General features: G+C 31.3%; 1 pseudogene; it reads right to left on the minus strand.

Annotated features, from left to right (window-relative positions):
- Positions 1-7,970: 7,970 nt before the first annotated feature.
- LOC142637161 (UPF0481 protein At3g47200-like) lies at positions 7,971-9,320 on the minus strand (annotated as a pseudogene).
- Between the last annotated feature and the right edge of the window lie 5,384 nt (positions 9,321-14,704).

The raw sequence follows: 14,704 nt of genomic DNA on the forward strand, positions 1-14,704 counted from the left end.
TGCCGAGAAAGTTGGTCTGAACACTGAAGTTTGAACTTTTTATGTCACGTTGTTTCTCAGCCAGGTAGATAGAAGCATTAGTTAACGTAAAATAACTCTATGATATGATTGATATCCAAAGTATATATAATCATATGTCCCTAAAATTTAAAAGTATAAATTATAACTCTAGAAAAAATTCAATCTATACAAAGTAACTTTGATCAATTTTCATTTTAGTTCGTTAAATTTGAAAATTGTCATTTTGATCTAATAAGTTTGCTAATCCATTCATTTTAGTCCTATTGTCTCTTGCCTTTGTTTTACCGACTTTAGCATTAAAAAATAATTTTAATAATACATTATTATATTAATTTAACCATCGTCTAGTAAATATAGACGATGTCGCCCAAGAAGCTCTATTATAGTCTTATATATCTTCGTCATCAGGAAATTCAAGAAACGCAGCTAGATGGAAGAATCAGCAAGTAGGGGAATTCAACAACAAGCAGACACTTCAACAGAAAATCAAAATCAAAGTACTGAATCTCACAAGGTAGCAAACACTTCAAGTGGAAATGAAAATCACAATAAATGGTTGGCAGATAACATCACAGCACAATTTGAAAGGTTAACGACTTCATCAATTGACTATCGTATCAACAGAGTTCCACATCACATTCGCAGTGTGAATCCACAAGCTTACACTCCTATGGTTTTTTCAATTGGCCCTTTTCACCACTTCGATGAAAAATTACAAACCATGGAAAAGTATTAAGTAGCGTACCTTAGGGGTTTCATTGCTCTGTTTGGAATTGACTTGGAGAAGTTTGTTAGCGTTATAAAGGAGATGGAAGAAACGATTCGCTGTTGCTATGCAGAGACTAGTTCGCGCAGTATGAGCAGTGATGATTTTGTGAAAATGATCTTGCAGGTACTACCGAAGTAATTACTTGTACTAGCTAGTTTGGCTCGTTGTTTGATTGCTTGCTGATGAATTATTAGTATTATTTTGTTGTTTATTGTCAGAACTTTCCATTGTAAAAAAACACGATCCGTGTGTTTCAATGTCCCTGTAGGCTAGTTATCCCTTGTGTGTAAGTGCTTGTTCTAATAAAAAGAAAAAGAAAAAAATGTTGTTAATTGATACTCTTAACAGGATAACAAAGATCAAGCCAAAGCTAAAGTTCAAGAGGCACATACTGCAGTCTCATTAGCGAATCTTGAATAGCGAAGGGACAAAACGAAACTTAATTATAAAAGCATCATCAATTTGCAAGTTGAACAAATGGCAGGTGCATTATGGCTGTTCTTAAAACACTAATCTATTCTACATTGATTCGAGATTTGAGGAGCACTTATTTTAATTATCGTGGAAGTTCTCTACAAGCTTGCAACCAAAATTAGCGTATGAACGGTACAATAGCATATCGCCAAAGTCTTATATATATATATATATATATATATATATATTTTAAAGTAAAAAAAGAGTTGAATAGCAACGCATATTAATTAAGGAATCAACAAATATACACGTGTGTCTATATTTTATAGCCAGCCTAATACCTTTGTTTTATATAAGAATCAAACCAACCTATTACCTTTCTGCGCTAAAACGTTAGGAGTCCTAGTTGTGAATGAAATAGAGGCCCAGCCACTTTTTTTTTTTACCCTTGGTCTGGACTTTATGGCCCACTATATCTTATTTCTTTAGTTCCAAAAAGGCCCATAAAACCCTTAAACCTTATGTTTGACTAATATATAATTGACATCTCTTAAACTTTTAATTTCTTGTAACTAAACTAAATTATCTTTCTCAAAAAAAAAAAAAAAATCCAAAGTAACCGTGTAAATTTATAGGTCTAATATAGCTGTTTATATGTATTTTTTATTCATTCAGATAAAGGAAGAGAGTGAATGTCAATTGTAATGCTTGAAAAGAAAAAAATAATTTAAAAAATAAAAATTTTGATATTTTAATAAAATAAAAAATAGAATAGATAATCTGAAATGTTTACTGAATAATAATAATTATTATATTTGACATTTAAGAAATACAACCTCATATTGAAATGAAAAAAATAATTTAATTTAATTTCTCAAATTATTTTTAAGTACCTCTTTTTTTGTTATCTCAATCTATTTATGGGTGAACTGGTATTACAATTCAGTCTCTCTCTCTCTCTCTCTCTCTCTCTCTCTCTCTCTCTCTCAATACATTTCCTCTACTCTCTAATCTATCGAGTTGAGTCACCCAAGGTCTTCGCTTAACTGTAGTAGAGTGCAGCAGTCATTGATGGCAACCAGTGCCAAAGTTTAAGAGAGAAAGAGATATCTGGAGATGGTGGTGAACCTAGGTTTTGGCTGTGTGTGTTTTTTTAAGTTTGAGATTGCAAGGGGAGAGGTTTTGTTTTTAAGTACAATGCATGTTGGCTCTGTGTTTCATTTGAGTTTTTTACCTTTTCTTACTTGTGTCACATTGTGTGTTCTTCAATGTTCTTCGTCTATGTTATTTTTGTTATTCATTTTCATTATTAAGGGCAGTAGCATAGCATTTAAAAAAAAATAAAAAAGAAGAAAAAAGAAAAAAGGAGGAATCCATAGATAATACTATGTTTTACCTAGACAACTCGTTTCAATTTTTTCTCAATCACTTTTTTACTATAAGCAAAACTTTCTCTTTCGACGCTATACATGTAATTTGGTCCATTTGTTGTCTCATTGGTAATTAGGGAGGCTATGAGTTAAGAGATACTTGTAAGTATTTCGTCAGCCCTCTTCAGTCTAGTTTGGTTCATTTGGTCTACATTGGTTCATTTCATTAAAAAATTATGAAACTATTATTTTGTGCATTTTGATTTATTTATTTATTCATATTGAATAGATAATAGTTTAAAATTTCATATATTAGTTTAGTTTTGAATTACATTTCTTGTTCTTGAAATGTAAAATTCTTTGTTTAATATTGTTGGTCCCTCAAAGATATAATCTTGATTCCGTTCATAGACCGAGCTATTGTTTTCAATCATATCATAAAATAGGAGATTCTTTCTTTAAAAACCAACATAAAAAGAAAATCAACCTTAATATCATCATCTCATTGGCAGGTACCAGATAATTGGGCCAATCCATTATCTATATGCAAAGGCCCCTTATAACCGACCTAAACTTTTCAATCATATAGTTTCTATAAAAGACATAGAAAATTCTTATAAGTCCATCTAAAAAGCTTGTGAGCCTATCCCTTGTAATTAGCCTATTTAGACAGCTAGTAGATTCACAAGTCTCTATCTCCACTTGGAATAGTCTGCTTTGAACTTGCACCAAGTCCTCCGATCAGCTAGTTGGTTTGAACGGATTTGGATTAGGTGCAATTGAGAGAGAAAAGAGTTGAGAAGGTAAAATGATGAAAATGTTAAAAGTTAAAAATTTTGATCCAATGGCTGATATTGCACTAGATCTCAATCCAGTTTGAACAACCTCCATTGGTCATCCTTAATAACACCGTAAATCTTTGCATCAAAAGAGTTGTGCAGCATCATGTATTAATCCATGTCCAAATTTAGGAAATAGAAGCCCATCTGGATACCATGAATCATGTTGAAAAAAAAAGTAGTTCCATTTCCTATTTTGAGCCGAAGGAAAGGTCTAGCAATATCTCTCAACTTAAGATTTTCATAAAAGTCCAAGAAGATTTGCAAGGAACCTTTACTACCCATAAAAACTCATATTCTTCAATAGATAAACATACACCCATGCTTCCCAATGGAGCTGGCGTAGCAAAAGGTTCATATTATATATTCCAAATCCCTTTTTTGTAACATTTCGAATAAAACTTTCACCCCAAGTGCTTTTGGGGTCACATCCTTTCCATGTAAAAAAGTCTTAAATAGTTTTAACTAATTCAAATAATAAACTTCACTTTACATGCCTAAACATATACAAATCAATATAAGAAAAAATAGCAATATCATAATTAAACTAATGAAAAACCTTATTTTTCAAAGATAACAAATACAATAAGGATCTCTAGCTAACTTCTAACCACAAAATCTACTATTGTGTCCTTTCTTCTAACAAAATTAAATAATAAAAACATAGTATTTACATCTCTAATTCTCCAAAAGAAAATTTTATTATTTTTTTTAAAAAAATATGTATTAAATAAAGAAGATTTCTATTAAAGAGATTTATTTATCTATTTCTAGTAATATATTTCTTGAACGTTACGGTAAAGAGATATACTAATATTATAAGTGTAATAATAAATATTTCTATATAATTTTATCTATTTTAGGAATATATATATTGAATACATATGGATTATTTGAACTATTAATGATATTAGAGTAATAAAAGGAAAATAAAAACGTATGGTCATCCAATTTTTTTCCAACATTTGAGGGGCCATAAATTAAATTATATATATGCGTGTATTTTATAAAAAATAGTGGTGGGTAGGCAAATTATAATGGGTTCCAGTTCACCCAATTGATAAAATTTCTAATGATTGAATAAAAAATTTGAGGTTTAGTGTCTTGCTTTGTTAATAAAAAGTGCTATCATAAAAAATAGACACCATTATTTCAATTTGAAACTCTATAAATTTTTTTTTTAATAATTCCATTTTTATTTTATGTCACAAACAGACACCATTATTTCAGTTTGCAATGTGAGTCCCATCAGCAGAGCTTGCATGTTAGCCTACTACTACAGACAAATTTAAAGTAACTTACCAGTAATAGGTACGTAGTATGAAAATGACATTAATTAAATCATAGCTTTTGCATGTTAGCCTACTACTACAGACAAATTTAATTTAACTTACCTGTAATAGGTACGTAGTATGAAAATGACATTAATTAAATCATAGCTTTCAATATACTAACTTTAAATTATATTCCCAATGCAAGAGGACTTCTCAAAATCATAAACGCATAACACTCATCCACTAATCATAAAATATCTAGAAGTGTGATAAAAAAATATTTCATCCACAAACGCATAACACTCATCACACCTCTAAGTATTTTATGATTATAAAATATAGTAATCTCAAATTATAATGAATTCAAATATTAAATTTTACCCAAAAAAATAGATGAGCTTTTAAGCACGAGTACACCAACCATGGTGAAATTTATGTGTTCTTTAAGAAGGGTCTAACCTAGGTAGCCTACCAACCATGTCAGGACTTCTTATTTGATTACTTTTACCCTTAAAAATTATTTATAAAAAAAAAACAAAAAAACCTAATTTGATTACATTTTCTTAAGAGGCAAATATAACTTTTATGGTGAACCACTTAGGTTAGCCTATGCTTAGGACCGTCCATAAATAATCTCGCGACTGGAACGAGTCGCAAGCTAACTGCCTAGTCAGACTACAAGTTTTGTCCCATAGTGCTCCAGCTGTCATGACCCTTCAGCTCCCAGCATGATCTACAGGTGTGCCACTTTGGCGACTTGCCAGTCGCAAAATCAAGTCACGAGACTCCTTTGAGTGCACACATCTTGAATTTTCTTCACACTCTCTCACACACAACCCTTACATTATTCGCACCTCAATACAAGGTTTCTACATGCTGATTTATAAGAAAATTTGGCATGGAATAAAGCCAACACATAATTGAATAAATTCAACTTTACAAAAGTGAATGGGAAAATGAAGATGATCAATTAAAGAGGAGAAAAAGAAACGTGATTGTGCAAAAGTGTTTCAGATGAGAGAAGAGATAGAATTATACTTAACAAACTTTATTAAAAGGATTTTATTGACTTCTGACAAAATAAGGGACCATACTGTCTAAAGTGAAACCTTAGGAATTAATTTAGAAACTGATGAAGAACAAATGAGTAGAATAAATTGAATTTTAGCCTAAATTTAAAGAAAAAAGGGGTATTAAAAAAACTTAGGGGAAGTCCAATAAAGACTATTATTTTATCCTTGTGAAACTTCAAAAGCCCACATTTTCAAACGTGACACTGTAAACTCCACCCTTTCATTTTTGTGCTGAACACTTGAAAATTATGAAACACTTGAGAACATATATAGGTGAGGCTTTGTTTGACACAGTAACGAAAATATCAAATATGGGACTTAAAATGAGACGTTTAAAAGTATGAAATTTAATTTGACACAATGATTAAATTATAAGTAATTTTTTTTTGTTGGTAAAATGCAAACTATACCCTTGAAATTTAGGGTATTCAGATTTTATACTTTAAAATTTCAAAATTTATATTTCATACCCTAAAATTATATTTTGTTTTGATTATTATATACCTATTTGTCAGTTTTTTTGCTAATGTGTCTGTTAAATGACACATCAGTGTGCCACATGTGATAGTTGCTCCAGTTAAGGCATGCCACGTGGATTTAACAATTACACATAATTAAATAACTTTTAAAAAATTAAAAATTAAAATAAATACTATAGAATATACAAAATTACAAATTAAAATAATATCATATAAAATAATTTCTATAATTCTGGGCATTCCAAAATTTTCCAAGAAAATCAAAATTTGCTTTGGAAACAAAGATTCAATATATATTAAAAAAAAAAAACTCACACGAAAAATTAGTACCATTGTATTCAGTATACATCGCTACATAAGATTCTTGAGGGGTGTATCGTTCCAATTAGCAGTGCTATGAATTGAAAACCAATTAGAATTAGAGAACCTAACTCGTGTTTACTGAAGTACGTTTGAAACTCCATCGCTATGTCGTGCTTTTGTTCTAATGAAATCTCCATGGCACAACTTTGTTCCCACAGCACTTGAAATAACCAAACTCATGCTGAAGTGAAATCCAAACACCCAAATCCCAACTGTCACCACTTGCTCCTATTTGCGAATTTAACAACCTCTACATCATGGAGGGGCTGAGTCTGATGAAAGAGAGCATGAAGGTCGAACTGAGTTATGTAGAGGGAGAGCGAGTGAGTTAGGCACGTTCAGAGCCACGGTTAGTGATGGGCTGATGGCTGGTTTTTGGTCATTTATTTGGTGTTTGGTGCATTTTTTTAGCTTTGAAAAATGTATGATTTGAGGCTTTTTTTTTTTTTTTTTTTGGTTGAGAGACAGTTTTCATTTTCTGGGGGAAAGACTCAATTTGTTCATTTCATAAAATGTTGAAAAGATAAATAATTTAATTTTTTTTTTTAGGATTTATTTTAATTTTTGGAATATTTAATTAATGATATGGAATAATCAATAACATGTGTCATGATTTAATAAGTGACAAGCTGATGTTTCACTTAATCATATCAACAAAAACTTGACAGTGGAGTTAATAATCAAAAAGATATATACAGTTAGTGTGTGAAATTCAAACTCTAAAACGTTAAGGTATTCCAAATACCTCCAAACTTTAAGGGTGTATTTTACATTTGGGATCATAAGTGGGGTTTTTTTTTTTACACAATAATGAAAATATCAAATATGGAATTTAAAATAAGACGTTTAAAAGTATGAAATTCAATTTGATAAAAGGGTGAAGCCTAAATCCCAAGCCCTTTATATGTATAAGGATTTTAGTTCTTTAGTTTTTTTAAAAAAATATATATATATGGTGTAGTTAACTAGGGTTAGTTGAGTTAAGTTTGCTTAAATAATCATGTGCAATGCACATGACATTTTTTCCACATGTCAGTTTATTAGAGCAGTTTATAGCCATAGGCTATAACTGATTTTCTAGCTCAACTTTGTCCAAGAAAAAAAAAAGTATAATAAAACAAGTCTAGTAATTTATAATGGCAAGTTCAGTTTTTAATCGTAATAACAAGTTAATTAACAATACAATGAAACAATTTCTCAAAAAAAACAAACACACAAACAGTACAATATATTAATAATCATAGGGCTTGAATCTATTGTTTTACCCCTTTATTGTATATATAGTTTGCAGTAAAGTAAGCACCAAGAAGATGAAAGCAATGAAACATTTTCTCAAAAAAAAAAAAAAAACACAAACAATACAATATATTAATAATCATAGGGCTTGAATCTATTGTTTTACCCTTTTATTGTATATATAGTTTGCAGCAAAGTAAGCACCAAGAAGATGAAAGCAACAACTGTAGAAGCAATACTCCAAGGACTACTAAAATAATCACGTCTCAAAGTTGCATGCCACCTGTTCCAAGGTTTCTTATAGAACGCCTTCAAATCTTTGCAAACACGATAAAAATTGGAGTTCATGTCAACATATATCACATTTTCGACAAGACTGTTCACCAAATTTCTAGCTTCACCACTATTGCCTAGCAAATTTAGCATGACGCCCTTTCGAACAAGTAAATCCACATCTTTGTTAGTGTTAATAAGGAAACCAAATAGGATAAAATAATCGGTAATGTATGCTTTATCTGAATAATGACATTGCTCCAAAGCCAAAAGGTTTCGGATAATAGTTTCGCTTGAATTGTCTAATGTTAAAGGTGGCATTCTCAAGGCTCCCTTTGTGAATTTTATATCTAATAAGCAACTACTTGGATCTTTCTTAAACGCCAATCCCGCCTCACGCAATTGGGTTGCAGAATGCAAATGTTTAATTACATCATTGCCTCTTTTCGGTATCTTTTCGGATGGAGGTAGCCAAAAGGTTCTAAGCAAATCGAGAAAGTGTTTCATTTTCAAATGGGGACTATAACTTATGCGTTGAGTGTTGTAATAATCAAAGTAGTAAAATGTCATGACTTGAATTAAGGACCTGGAGTACCTTGGGTGAGAGGCAAAGGCATAGTCAAATAGTTTCTCCAAAATAAAGAATGGAAGTTGATTTTCAAGTAAAATCAAGTCAAACCTTATAGCACTTATCAACCATGTTTCTAGACGTGCACCATTGTCTTCACTCATCCAATCATTGAAGAAGTCTCTCCACAACAGCTCAAGAATGAAGATGGCATCCATTGTAATAATCTTTACAAAATGATCACTGTCCTGGTGGATGGTCTCAGCATAACAACATCGAATGCTTTCTTCATTCTCCTTTATAATCCTCACTAAATCCTCCAAGCTTATATCAAAATTCTCAACACGTTCAATGAAATACTTGAGGTATCTCAATTTGCGTTGTTCCATTGTATGCAATTTGTCATTGGCATCATGGTGAAAGGGCCCTATTGAAATAACCTGAGGAGTGTAGTGTTCTTCCTTCAATTTGCGAAGATAATCAGGAACCCTATAGATGCAACTCTCAAGTGATAAGGGGGACTCCAAATGTTTTAACATTTCTTGAATTTCATTTACCACGTGTGTACATTGATGTTGAATTTCAATTGATGTACTTGCCCCCCTTCGAATTTCTGTCTTTGCTGACTTCATTTCTTCCATCTATAAACTTCACTCTCTGATTATCCTGATGACAAAACAACACTCACTAGGATTATAAATATTAAATAGATAGTTCCCATTATTTACTAGCTTTAGGTATCGAGCTTAGTTGCCCTTTGAATTTCATGCTAGGAAGTAAGAACCTCTTCTTGAATAAAAATTTAAAATAAAAGTAATCTTAACAATGCTCCTAAGCGTTAAACATGAATTACCACAGATCGTAGTCTACTTAGCAAGCATTTCTTATTGTATAATGTAACATGTACAGTTTGTGTGTGTTTGTGTTTTTTATAGATAAAACTACAAAAATCTCCTTAAAGTTTATTGGAGCTTACATTTTGAATCTTTTAGTTTAAAAATCCACTAGTTTCCTCCTTTTATTATATTTAATATATTGATCTTGCACTTGCATTAGTTCGCACAAAAAATCCTACCTATTTTAGCATTAAAAAAATAGTTTTTTTCTATTTTACATACTCATTTTTCAAAACACAACTCAACAAATTATCTATTTTTTTTACTACATTTTATTAAAATATTGATTTTCTTAGTTTTTTTTAATTATTTTTCTTTCTTCACACATAATAACCATCATTCACTCTCTTCCTCCATTATTGAGATACACAAAAAAACTAAACAACTAAATACAAAATGAATAGTGTCAGTATAAATTTATTGTCGCAAACTTGTAAATTTACACAATTATATACAGACTGATATGAGACATTTTTAGGCAAATTCTACACATTTTTCTATTATACACGGACTAATATAAATGCTCACTAACCTCCTTTAGCTAGACATTCACATCAACTCATGCGAGACATTTCGTCTATTTTAGCATAAGAATTTACTTTTTCTATTTTACATACTCACAATTTGATAATACCCTATATTAGACTATCTCTTTTACACTACATTACATTAAATATCAATTTTTCTTGATTTTTTTTTTAATTGTTTCTCTTTCTTCACATACAATAACCATCATCCACTCTATTCTTTCACCTTTGGAGTACATAAAGAAAAAATAAAAAACTATATGCAAAATGAATAGTTCAATATAAATTTACACAATTACTATAGCAACTTTGCAAATATACACATTTTTAGCTCGACTTTCTAGGTGATTTTGATGGTTAAATGTGTAAAATTGATACATCTTTCTATTTTGCATTGATTGATGCAAATGCTCTATTTGATAAAAAATAGGTAACCTACATCACCATCTAACCAATAATTCAAATAAACTCGAATTTACCCAACGTACAGAAATAGGTTTTTGTCTTCCCCTAACTTTTTTTCCTAACTCAAGTAACTCAAGTAAATTACCCATTTATGAAAAACCATTGATGATGTTGATAATAACATCAACAAAAACTCATAATAATCTATCTATGCATGAAAGTATGAATTAGCCCCTTAAATTAGTTATGGAGTTACTAGAGGCATTTAGTTTAAAAAGAACCAAAACTAAATATCGTTTTCATTTTATTGTCTTAGCCAAGACTTAGGAGTTAGGACCATTGTAGGGCAAAAAAGAGTTGTAAAGATCAATTTCCAAGATAATTCCCAAAAGATAGCATCTAACTATCTCAAAAAAAAAAATAAAAAAAAATAAATCCATGTGATACAACATAATAATTGGCTGTAAGGAAAAATAAAAAAGGGTTCAAATAACCAATGGTAGCTATTTTGTTGTTTAATGAAATTAACTACAGGCCACTTTTTTGGCTAAAAAACTACATGCTAGGTGAGTTCTAGTTTATCTTATATATTTAACTAGGTTATGCGTCAAACCTAACCTAATAAAACCAACCTCTCGAGTTGGTTTTCGTGGATTAGGTTGGGTTGAAATTTTATTTTGAGTCTTGGGTTGTGTTGAATTCAGGTTGATAAATTTTTTAGCCCATCTGACCATCCCTACACATCACATAAAAGAGTTTATTTTATTATTTTGTTTTGATTTATTTTGGTTGTTTAAGAATTATTTTTTATGAATTTAATTAAATTATTTAATGTAATTCTTTATTTTTGATGAATTTGAACATTTGCAATATAAATTAGGTATTTTATATGAATTATAATGATTAAGAAAAAAATTAAAAAATTAATGAAAATCTTTTGTTTTTTTTATAAGGCATGAAACATATAATCACAATCCACCGGTTCAACCCATTCAACCCAACCCATGTGGGTTAGTTAAGTTGATCTCTACACGTGTGATGGGTTGGGTTGGGAATTCCTTAAACTAACAAGTTGGGTCCAAAAAATCCTCCAACCCCACCCACTAATTGACCCATGTAACATTCTTATACTTAACCAAAACTTATTATCTATAATAATATATACAAAACTGAAGACATTTAAATTTTGGTTGATCTTTTAATATTGTACCATATAAATTTTAGAGACCTCATTATTTTAGATTTCATTATTTTAATATATATATATATATATATATATATATATATATATAATTGAAAGAGAAAGTGAAAAATAGGAGTAGTGTGATTATTTTGATATGGATGAAACTGTTATTTTCTGAAAATAAAAGAATTAAAATATAGCATAGCGTAGACATTATCTTTTTTGGCTTACATCAAGTGACTGTTGAAATTAGAGAGATTTGGACGCAAGTTCTTCTTATCAATAGACCTAGAAAATGTTAGTGATGCTCAAGATTCTTGGTTATGAAATGTTAAATCATTACAGATAATAGAGAATGGAATAACCCTTCAGACAGAGAGAGAGAGAGAAAGTACAGTACCTTCTAAAACAATATAACTTTGTTATGCCACTGAAAATGAAAGGAAGGCACCAAACACCTTTAATTTGCCCACTTTGGTAGAAGAAATCTAAATTTGATGTGCCTTTAATCCAAACTATCCCATGAATTATATATATAAGCAACAAATTTGCTCCCTGTTTTTTACATGTAGGTCCCATTCTCTCTCTTTATCTCTCCTATTTCCTGCTTTTTCTTTTTCTTTTGTCTTCAAAGGATATTAGTATTTCATTCTTGCCTTTTTCTTTTCTTTGTCTACAACGATTCTAGTCGTGAGTTTCAATGATCCTTGCAGACTCTAACACAAATACCCTACACAAATTAGCTAGATTGACCACTCTTTGGGTATCTCCTTCATTTTTGCGTAGAAATACACGTCTATAATAAGGGGATCAAATTGAATAAGTTCTTTTATGTTGGTTTATACAAAATTTGAAAGTTTGAGAGGCCAAATAGGATTCATCCAGATGCAACCACACACACATATACATATATACATACTTTACTCTACTCCCCATTCCTCTCCCTCAATCCAAACAAACATGAATCACGGAGGAGTATCGAAACCTGTAAAGTTTAAATTAACTCTGAAAATGTTTTGCAAGAAAGAGGTGTATAAATTATTAGCAACCAAGAAAAAGAGATCTAGAAGGTATTGCACCAAGTCCAAAAGGATGAAGCTTCTTGGATTTCACCGGTACATAAATGAAAACTGCCCGACAGACCTTAAAGCTTTAGCTTCCTTCAGTAAATGAAATGAAAATATGCTTTAGAGTACGACCCAACAATAGATGAATTGGTTATAAAGAAAAGAACCTCTTTCTTAATCTCTTCAAAGTTCAAGGACCTGTGTGAGTTGGGAGCATCCAGTACTGCAAGCCCCATGCACCAAGATAATAAGAGCCAAAAGTAAAATAAAATAGAAAAAATTTGGAGTGGTTTATACCCTTTGAATTCGCTTTGGGGTACTACTACACTCACCCTGGAAAGTTTTATTCACACATACTAAAGAATGCCTTATGAGTTATCTCTCCATATGGAGTTGAAGAGCCTGTAACAGTTGCTACTCAGAAGAATCAGACCTCATTTCCTTCAATCATCAAAAAGTTGCTACTCACTCAAACCCCGTTCAACTCTCTCTGTAGAAGTTTCTCACAGACAGCAACATCGATCTTATCATTGGATCTGTCCGCCGTCAACACAGCCCAGTCACGACTACTATCTCTGGTCCGTAACCACAGGTATGTCGTGTGCAACCAGTACCACACTGTTTGTTGATTTGAGAATCACCATGGCTACCTCTTCATCGCATCGTTCGTGGGTTTAAGATCATCACCGAGCAGCAAAAGCAAACCTTCAACGACAACGAGATGGACCCACCTAGCTTCGTTCTACAGATGCGGCTACAGAAGTACATGTGTTGCCTCACTTGCAATATTTGCAACGGGCACAATCCAAGTACACATGAAGATGGAGTTAATTAAGGACATGCGGCCCATCAAACATAACACTTGGATTGGGCTGGCCGCCTATGTCTAATTAAGCAAACCACTTCACCAAGGACTTGGGCTTTAGGGCTTAACAAAGTCATTCTCCTAGTGCCATCTCTCCGAAGTTTTATTTTGTTTTAATTTTTTTTTTTTTTTAAATTGCTCTTTACCGTGTTATAAGGTGCCAAAATATATACACAGTTTCTCAACAAAAAAAAATTGCCAAAAATATAGCTTGTCTTGTCAGCGGGGTAATTTTATGCAAAGAATTAACACAAAATCCTATCTACCTCAACAATTTTGTTATGCGAACCAGATATAGTGCCATATTTGTGACACATTCAAGACCTTTTAAATTCAACATTTCACCTTTAGTTTAAGGGGGTGTTAGAGATATTATGGCCCAAGTGACTCAAATCAATTGTATGCCAATATACTTGTAAAACAAGCATATTAAATTTAGGTTAGTCTATAATTAGCCTATGTTTAGACATATATTCTCTAGTATATAAACCTTACATTGGGTTCATTGTAACATAAGTGCTTAATATAGTATAATATGTAGTTATTAAGAGATTTCTCACTGTGGACATAAGTTGTTAGGCCGAACCACGTAAAACTTTGTGTGTGTGCTTTCTCTATCATGCTTCCGCTTATCATTCTATCATCTCACACAATCACACAACAACTTTCACAATAATGCTTTTCACAAAGATAAGAGGAATGAGAGAGATTGTGAAGTAGAGAGAAATGACTCTACTTCTACCACCACACTCACACACACATAAACACACATATAAGCTGTTGTATCTACTTCAAACTAGAGCAATAAATATAGAATATAAATTTGATAGAACTATTTATTGGGAGTTGGAGGTTCCTTCTTGCTTCACCCTTTGGGATTTATAATGGATTAAGAAAGCTTTTATTATCCATCTCTCTAAAAGGGTCATATGTCTAAAAGGTTTTTTAGGGTTTTGCATGGTGGATTTTTTAGGATTAAAAATGGCAACCTTGAGTTTTGTTCTTGGTTGGGTAATAGGATTGATTATTTTATTAGTCTAGAAAAATACATATTTTAAAGAGTCTTTTAGGATTTTTTACCA

Source organism: Castanea sativa, chromosome 1 (assembly GCF_040712315.1).
Source record: "Castanea sativa cultivar Marrone di Chiusa Pesio chromosome 1, ASM4071231v1".
Classification (NCBI taxonomy): Eukaryota; Viridiplantae; Streptophyta; class Magnoliopsida; order Fagales; family Fagaceae; genus Castanea; species Castanea sativa.